This window comes from Nannospalax galili, unplaced genomic scaffold, assembly GCF_000622305.1.
Source record: "Nannospalax galili isolate Female #2095 unplaced genomic scaffold, S.galili_v1.0 scaffold461, whole genome shotgun sequence".
NCBI lineage: Eukaryota > Metazoa > Chordata > Mammalia > Rodentia > Spalacidae > Nannospalax > Nannospalax galili.
In genome coordinates this window covers 2,403,829-2,414,189 of record NW_008349975.1, presented here as the reverse complement: position 1 = coordinate 2,414,189, position 10,361 = coordinate 2,403,829, and positions in this window count along the sequence as shown.

Sequence of the window (10,361 nt, the reverse complement as noted above, 5' to 3'; positions counted from 1 at the left end):
AAGCCATTGAAATACACAGAAGGAAAACAAATTAAAAGATTATGGTATTATACTTATCACAAAACAAATCAATCTATAATATAGTTTTCATTTTTAGAAACTACAGAATCCACACAAATAGGGAGAGAAAAATGTAAAAAAAAATATGACCTGGCATGGTGGCATGTGCCTTTAATACCAGCATTTGGGAGGCAGAGGCAGGCAGATCTCAGTGAAATCAAGGCTAGCCTGATCTACATGGTGAGTTACAGGACTGCTACAGAGAGACACTGCCTCAAAAGAAGATACACCAAAATATTCACAGTTATTTCTGGATAAAACGTGTCCTTCCTACATTTTTACATTTTTGTTTTGTTTTGATTTGTTTTGAGACATCATCTCACTATATGACCCTGGCTGGCCTGGAAATTACCATGTTGAGAGAACTAGCATCTAACTCACAGAGATCTCTCTACGTCTCTGCCTCCTGAGGGCTGGGATTAAAGGCATATGCCAACACACTTGGCCCCACATTCTACATTTTAAAAATACAAATAATATACACGTTACTTTTCACGTATCAAAAAATTAACATGTTCTACAAATTGAGAACAAATTAATAATAAAATTATTAAAATACATATAATTTTATGATTATCAGGAATAATAATAATGAAGTTGAAACTATAATAAATATTCTTATCTAAAAATTTGGACTTTCATGCTCTTTCTGATCTAAGGAGAGTGGATATTATTTGTGATTCATCCAAACACAATGTTGAAAATTTAACAAGACAGTTCAGAAGTCTTTTTTTTTAACCACAAATCTATTTTGAACAAGACTGATGATAACCCAAAGGTTAACATATATTCACTGACATTTTTTTACTAAATCAGAGAACAACATAATCCAGTTTGTTATTTATTTATTTAATTTTCAGAAGAATGAAATTGGATGCAGTTTTTATTCTTTGGATAAACCTAAAAGAGTGGGGAGAAGGATTAGCAGGAATGAACTCTTAAACTTTTCTCCTTCAGTTTCTCAAAGCATAGCATTTTGAGTTCCCACAAGCAAAGTATATTCTTAAAACTATAAAGTGTGAGAACTTTATCCTGGCAGCAAATTTTATTGCTAAACATACTAAATATATTTTAACATAGTTACTTTATAACTTTTATTGCTGTGAGGTATATCAAAACTATTTGAAAACACATGTCTCCAGAGCTGGGACTGACCTAGAAGCCACCTCCTCTGAAGGCTCTCAGAGCTTTGGAGAGTGCTATGCAAGCTGTTAAGGGAGAACATGAATCAATGGTCCAACCCCAGAGTCAAGGACTAAGAACCACATCAATGACCAGCATGGCAAATGACATTGGTGCAATAGTGGCTCCTTTATCTTTGAGGGTAATCAACAGCTACCTAATTGAATTTAAAGCCCACTCAGTGGAAGGAAATTCATGTGTTGTACTGTAAACCTAGTCAAATACACGTAGCTGGAAAGGTCATAGATCTTAGTGAAAACTCCAAGGCTGTCACATCTAGACAAATGTAATTTCTATGTGCAAAATATGAATCCTTAAACTTATGGACAAGTATCCCAGTCACCATTCATCAAAGAAGCTTATTTTACAAGAGAGAGATTATTTACCGAGTCCCACAACTGGTCAAACACAGAGATTGTCCGTGAACTGCCTAAGTCTAAGTGGCATATCTGTGACGCAACCTCCACATCTAAGGCTCATGGAACATAGAACAAGGGATGAAGAGAACACTGATGCATCTTTTCAACTCTCATCAATGAAGCTCCCTCGTGCAACAGAGGGCCAGGAATGCAAAAGGTCACAAATGGCCAAACCGCAGAGAACAAAAGTCTGCAGGGTGTGGGTCCTTGGACAGGACTCCGATATTAAAATCCACCCACCCAGGGCTCAGGGACCTTTGCTGAAGAGGGAGCAGAAAGACTGTAAGAGCCAAGGAGGAGGTGGAAGACTATATGGAAAGAGTCCTACAGATGCCTAGGACCCTTCTCATGCAAACCTACAGCAATGACATCAGCATACACAAAATCCATGCAAATTCAAGCAGACAAAAACCCAGCACAGAACTGTGGAAATGAACAGCAGGCCCCAATCTTAGCCAAAGAACTATTGGCAGCTGATTACTGCTGGGTGAGGAAGAGCTGATCTTCTTAAAGGGAGGGACTCTAGATGGGCTGACTAGACCTCAGTGGATGAACTTGAACTAAGGGACATCTTTACATGAGAGGTCTTAACACAAATGACAGAATATATGAACTCCAGTGGGGGGCTATGGGAGGGTGCCAAAGGGGAAGAGGGTATAAAGATGATTTTCTGAATGAAATACACAAAAATTCAATAAAAATTTAAAAACAATCCTTTGTCTTCTTTAGCTTTTAAATTTTAAAATCAATGAAAACTACTAAAAGCAGAAAGACTAACAACTTTTCTGAAAATTCGTTTGACAACTCTTGTTGAATGTATAATGTTCTTATGTTTGAGGAAAGCACTTCCCTAAGCTATTCCTGTACTCATCCTGATTCACCTGCCTAATAAAATGGGAAAGTATAATTGCTATTACTATGTATATCCTAAATGCAAATGTTAATGCATTATCATACTTTTCTATGTAACCACATATTTAAGAAGCTCTTTTAATTTATATTGTTAAATATTGAAAGTTTAAAAGAAATTTATACTTTTTTCTTTAAAAATGTATTATTATTTGTGTGTGTGTGTGTGTGAGTGTGTGTGTAGAGATCAGAAGATAGCCCAAGAGAGTCAATCCTCTTCTTCTACCACGTGTGTCCTGGGTGTTGAACTCAGGATGACAGGCTTGGTGGCAAATGCCCTTACCCGCTGAGTCATCCTGGAAGCCCAACTTTATTATTTTGAGGCAGGGTCTCACTATGTAACTGGGGGTGGCCTCTAAGTCACCATGTCTTCTAATCTCGGTCTCTAGAATGCTGGGATTACAAATGTGAACCTGCATGCTCTGTTCATTGACCAGAATGAAAAATGTGACATGTTTTGATTTGAAACTGGTCCCAGATTAGGAAACAGAGAAGACAGGGTTAGTTCTTGGGTTTTTCTGTTTGTAGGATTTTGTTATTCATTTTTAGACAGGGTCTCCCTGTAGCCTGAACTGTTCTGGAAATCCCTATGTACATCAGGCTGGCCTTGATCTCACAGAGATTTGCCTGCCTCTGCCTCCTGAGTGCCAGGATTAAAGGTGTGTGCCACCACACCTGGCTGGGATAGTTCTTTGCGATGACCAGAGACCTTGGTAGCTACCAGTATTAAGAAAAAGTTGTAAGATCATAAGGAAACGATCTTCCACATCTCTGAGAACTTGCTCATATGAACTAGAACAAGGGTGTCAGCATGCACATGACCCATGCAAACAAAAACCCAGTATAGAACTGGGGAAATGGGCAGCAGGCCCCAACATTAGCCACACAACTATTGGCAGCTGATTACTGCTGGATGAAGGAGAGATGATCTTCTTTAAGAGCAAGAATTCAGATAGGCTGACTAAACTCCAGTGAATGAACTAGCACTGAGGTACTTTTGTGTACACAAACTTGACTTGATAGGCCTTAACATATACAACAGAATGCATGAAATCCCATGGAGGATTATAGGGGATGCAGATGGGAGAGACAGTATAAGATGATTAAGATGTTTTATATGAAATGCACAAAACTTCAATTAAAAAAAATACATTGGAAAGGGAGCTGGAGAGATGACTCCGCAGTTAAGAGCACTGGCTTCTCTTACAGAGGACCAGGTTCATTCCCAGCACCCACATGGTGGCTAAAACCCTCTGTAACTCCAGTACCAGAGGATTTTCTAAATCTTACACACATGCAGGGAATATAGTTATACACATAAAATAAAAATACATTGAAAGAAAAAGAAAATGGTTGTATTTGAGTTGATTGGGAGAACTGTGAAGCTATCAAAAAAATGACTTTTTGCAGATATTAAAATGAAATCATTGTCATAAATTCACATTGATCACGTAAGAACAAGCTCATACAACACTCACAGTTCAAACAGCACTGGGTCATCTGGTGAGGACCCTATTGCCTGTATCACATCATGGCAGGTATGCACGTAAGAGGGAGACATCATATGGTAAGACAAGGAACACTTGTGCTTCTGTTATAAAACCATCAATCAGTATTCAGGAATGGGGGGCTCCATACCAACACCCTTATCATCATAAGCACCTCCCAAAGGTTTCACCTGTAAGCAGCAGTTGGATGAACTTTCCACTGGTTTTTTTTTTTTTTTTTGGCCTTTTTGAGACAGGGGGGTCTCCCTGTAGCCCCAGCTGTCCTGGAACTCACTATGTAGAACAGGCTGGCCTTGAACTCACAGAGATCCGCCTGCCTCTGCCTCCCAAGTGCTGGGGCTACAGGCATGCGCCACCACGCCCAGCTATCCACTGTCTTAAAACATCATAACAGAGATTAAATCCCAACAGAAATTTTGTAGGGAATAAATTATATTCAAGCCATAGCACTTTTCTTCTGTTCATCCTTTAGGGCTTAAAACTAAAATAATTTCCTCTAAGACTTCTTTCCACCACCTTTGATAAGTTAGATGCATCATTATTCCCTTATCATAGCACTTACATACTGTAACTGCTTTATTTAATTTTAATTACTTTTGTGTGTGTGCATGTACATGTGGAGGTCAGAGGGTAACTCCCACCATGTGAGTCTTGGGAATGAAACTCGGGTCATCAGGCTTGGCAGCAAGTACCAACTGAGACGTGTCTCACGCCCTGCTATTGGTTTTCAAACTGTTTTTCCTACTCAACCATTAGAACAATGACAAGAAACAGCTTATTTTGTGTCCATGCCAGTGCCTGACACACTGGCACCCTTTGAACAATGTAATCAGCTTTCATTCTAAAATCTTGTATTACTTTATGAATGATGGATTCACCTTTGAATGACCCATTTCTAGAATTCAGCATAGCTGACCAGGCCCCAGCTTTTAACTTGATACAATCTTACTGATCTGGAAAACTTTATTATACTTTATTTGATAGTCATTCAGTCAATAAATAGTATTACCATTTAGTGTTTAGTGTAGCAAAAACTGAACCAACAAATGCTAGGCACATGGGGAAATGTTTTAATACTGAAAACAAAAAAGAAACTAGTAGACATTTAAGTCATATAAATAAATAATAACTATGCATTAGGTGTAAAAATAAAGAGTATAGATAAAGCTCTAAATTAACAAAGACTGAAGTGTACCATTTGGCCTCTGCAGTTGAGAAAAGCCTAGAAAGGTGCAGTGTCTCTGTATATAAGCAGATGTTTGCTATGATAAATGATATTCTAGGTAAAAGATATGGTGTATGAGAGCAAAACTGTACAGAATTGTAGATGGTTTGGAAAGATAAATTTCAAAGGAAAGGGCCTCTACTGAACATCCTAGCAGGACACTCAGTAGGAACAAGAGAAAGTCAAAATATTTTTAAAAACTTTGGTAGCAGTATGGACATATAAAGAGGAAAAATATAAACTGGAAAATCAGTGCATAGTACAAGCAAACAATGAGAAAACCCTAAGGTAAAACAGTGAAAGTGGTAGAGAGGATACATAATAATACATGCTAATGCACTATTCATGAGAATGCTCTGGTGGGAGGTTTAGTTGAATGAAATTCTGTGTCATGTTCTTCGTAGTGAAGGGTGACAGAATATGTTACCATAAAATACACCTCATTTAGCCTAAGTATCATTTTGAACTAAAGGCACATGAAATGCAGCCAATATAAAAGGGAAAGTTGGCCCTCCCTGTACTAGAGAAAGAAACTTATCAACAGAAACCATGAAAAATTACCACATGACAGATTCTTTCTGTGTGAAAGGATAAACTTTGCCATCAGAAAAGGCAGCACGGCTGAGAAGCCTGTGTAAGTGGCCCTTGTTAAAATAACTCGCTTTCCTTTAGCTACCCCATTTATTTCATTGTTCCACACTTACCACTCTTTGTTTTTAAACTGAAGAGTAGTTAACAAAAATGAGGTATATTTACACAATGGATTTCTATTCCGCAGTAAAGAAAGATGAAATAATGAAATTTGCAGGTAAATGAGTGGCTCTAGAAACTATTATACTAAGTAACACAGACTCAGAAAAACAAACGACATAAGTTCTCCCTCATGTGGATCCTAGCACCAAATCCTTTTAAATTCCAGGTCCTTTTAATAAGATGATGCTATACAGCAGTCCCTTCTGCATGAAATAACTACCATCATCATGACTTCAGCTGAGCCTGATCGCTAAACATCATCACAATTGGGCTTGACGGTTGACGGTTGTGCTTATTCATTAAGGGAGGGCCAAGCAAAGGTCATTGGACCCTCACCAGAGTATCCAGTCACTCTTCCCAGCCAACTGTATAAATTTGATCCTAATCACACATGGCCTCCTGGATTTGGGGAGGGCTAAAGTATACAATCTGGGGAAGGCTAGGAAGAGAAAGCATGACCCATGCTGGGTAAAGGTTTTCCAGTGTGCATACCCTCAGGTCACACATACACCTGAGCAACCCCTCGGTTATCTCTAAGTAAGCTCAATAAATACATTGGTTCCCCAGTAAAACTTTAATCAAACATTGGCTTGACACTAGAACCTTGAAAGGTATGAAGCGTTGCTTAGCATCCCCAGGAAAAGAGGGAACAACAGATGGAGAACTTAATTGCTAATGCTATTATGTCTCATAATTATTTTTTAAAAAGGACAATGCAAAAGATGTTAAAAGGATATGGGAATGGAGATATTTTCCAAAATAGAAAAAAAATGAGAAAGCCAAGCAAGTAATGAAGGTCTGTTTAGGTTTGTTATGATATATAAAGGATGAGACAAAAATAATATACAAATAATCTTAAAATTTCTATGGTCATAGTTTAGTTAACTAGTTTAAAGAACAAAATATATATCTAGTCAAAATTTATCTGAGAATATTTTTTTTACCCAAGCCTTATCTACATAGCACATGATAATTAAGAGTACCAGACTGGTGGAACTAAACTTATTGGATGTTTAATAGCCATACTTTAAGGCCTATGCTAAATGTGGTCAGAGGGACTTAAAGGACAGTTTTTGCCCCTTGCCCTCCAAGGTCAACTAAGTTCCAGGGGATTATGGAACATCTCTCAAAATGTCCTGTAACTTTGGTGAGTCACCTGTCCTCTTGTTCAGGGAGGCCATGGAGACCCCACAAGATGCACTTGAACCAGTGTCCAGTCTACAAAGAGGAGGGTCAACTCAGAGGAAACATCTCATTCATGCTTCCAAGTGAAGCCAGACATGGTCGAACAGGACCTTTGACTTATCTTCACATAGATGGAACTGGTAAAAGAAAGGAACCAGGATTGCCTCCCAAGCCCATGTGACCCCTGAGGAACAGATCCTCAAATGACCTTAACTGTAAAGATAAATGGATTTGTTTGGGCCAACTGTAGGGTCTTAAAGACCCAAAAGGAAAGCATAACCAAAGAATAAAGTCATCAACATATTTCTTTAAGAGTTCAAGGGATTACATTTCCCAGACATCAGGCTTAAGTCTATATAAAAAGTTATTTAGACAATTATTTTTCATTGATGATTTTGTTCCTAACCAGAAAGTGCTGCTCAGATGTAGGACTTAAAATCTTGGTCTCCGATACTGTGGTGCCCACCTGTAGCTAAGGGAGACAAACAGCTATTGTTCTAAAATGATGGATGAATTTGTTTTCTCCCCCTATCTAGAAGCCTATGAGAGGGAACTGACACTGATTCTAACCACTCCAACAGCTATCAAAATACCTGAAAGCAAATCCTGAATCCATCACTCTAGAGTCCAGCCTTGGAAGACAAAAGAAAAATGAGGAGGAATAGAGGGATGCTTTTGGAAGCCCTTGTCAAGATATTCCAATGGACTCTCATATGAACTTTTAAAAAATGCCATTCTGACTTTTTTATAGTTCCCTGTATAGAACTTGTAATGCTAATTATTCTTGCCTTTACTTCTCCTTCACATCTCCTATTCACTGGTCAAGGACTTTCTTTTCCCCTTAGAGATAAGAGTTATGTAATTTGGGAGTCTTTTAGATAGACCCACTGAAAGGGTACTCCAATTGCCTCACCCTGTGTCCCTGTTCAGCACTGAAGAAGCCAGAGCGTGTCCCGATTCCCTATTGGCAATTTGGGTAACCTCTTCAGAAGATGGTGTGATAAGAATAGGAGGGAACCAGTTTCTTGGCTGAAAGTCAAAATGTCCTTGGGCCTGTTAGCGACATACTCTGTTCCAAGGCCAAAAATGTCAAAAATATTTGGGACTTTTATCCAATCCTTAAAAGATTTTAGGGTTACCTCTTTAGAAGGGGGAACGTTAGAGTAGCCAAAAGCCCCATAAAAAATAAATAAATCAAAGAAGAAGAAAGAGTACATGAAGTTATCAGAAAAAAGTGATGGGGAGATATGGGAAGAGTTGGAGAGGAGGGAGTGGGCATGGATTTGATCAAAACTCCTTATATGCATGTCTGAAATTCTCAATAAATTATTTATTCTTTTTAAAATTAGAAGTGTTTTACATGTATAGAAAAAAAAAGAACTTGCACTGGATTCTGGATTCCATCCCCAGCACTGGAAAAAAAATTCCATGGACATCTAACTGTAATAATATACATATATATTTTGTCTTTTTGAGACATGGTCTCCCTGTAGCCCCAACTGTCCTGGAACTCACTATGTACACAAGGCTTGCCTTGAACTCACAGAGATCCACCTGCCTCTGCCTCCCAAGTGCTGAGATTAAAGGCGTGTGTCACCACTCCCGGCCCAATAATATGTTTTTAATGGAAGAAGTTATGGGAAGGGAGTTATTGTAGGGAAGTTAAACTAATATCACACTTAATATTATGTCAACTTGACTGATTAGGATATACCTAGATAGCTAAGCTACTAAGACATTATTTCTAGAGGTATTTGTCACATTATTTCTGGAATATAATATTTATTAAGTACTTTAAAACCTGCATGCAAGGGCTGTGAACAACTAACTTTGATGAAGAAAACCAAGTATTTCCAACTGCTGCAAAAATAGAAATCCCCTAATTGACATTCTTAAACAGTGTGTAAGAGGAAGAGAAATTAAGAGTGAAAATCTCATTTCAAGGAATATGGGCATATTCTGACCCCAAACCATGTACAACGGAAAAGAAGTGGGTCCTTACTTTGACACACCTGAGTGTAAGAATTTATAGATCACTGATACTCTGAGAGGTGATTTCTTTGGCACCAAGCTGAGATGTGTTATGTAAGAAGGATGGGTTTTTTTATTTGCAAACATAAGACACAAAGTTTGGAGTGGGAGGGTGGGGGCAGTAGGACGAGGGTGAAGATGGGGAAGGTCTGAATAGAATAAAAATTCATTGTATGAAATTCTGGAATCAATACAATTTCTCTTAAAAAAGTATATTAAAAGTTGTAATGGACCTGTGATAATTGTCCATATTGATGATACAGTGTGGTGTTTAGATACACCATGTTAAGGCTTCTTAAATCTTTCAAATCATGCAACCTTTACACCCAAGAAATTTTTGCATGGTACTGAGACTGCTTGTTTATTTTTACATAAAGAATCAAATCTTGGCTTGAATATTTGATACTCGGGACACGGAATATCAACATCTCCCAGAGCTATGGATATTTTGATTTTACAATTACCAATGCTGAGAACTGTGTTTGCAGAATTCTGTATAACAAAATGGCACGAGTATATTTAGGGCTATTTTTTTTTAATTGCAAATTTTGTCCTAAGTCCTGACCAAAATTCATTCAATTACATTTTGTGGAACTGCAGCATCAGTTTTTAAAACCAAACATTTTAACACAGTATAATCCAAAGATATGTTAGTTTGATTCTTGCATTCCTCAGAATGATGGTGGAAAATGTATTAAAAGCTTTTTTTCATTATTAAAACAATGTATTTCTATGTGCAATGTATATATAAATTTGTATGTACAATAAAGACACTGCAATTCATAACATAAAAAAGAGTATAAGTTTTATCATTTCTTTAAGTTTTCACTTTCATATGTGGTGCCCAGGAACATATAAAAGTACATACTTTTTCAGTTTATCTTATGTCAGTTTAGTTCTCAGATTCAGTTAGCAACCATAGGACAGTAGAGATTAAGTTTTGCCCCCTCTACAAGAGCAAAGGACTCTAAAACAAGACACAACCATCAGTACTTGGCTGTTTATAGTGTCATGCGTGAATTCCTTCCTACTGTGCAGCCTTTAAGGCTGATATCTATCTAGCTGGTGATTACCCCAAAGACAAAATGC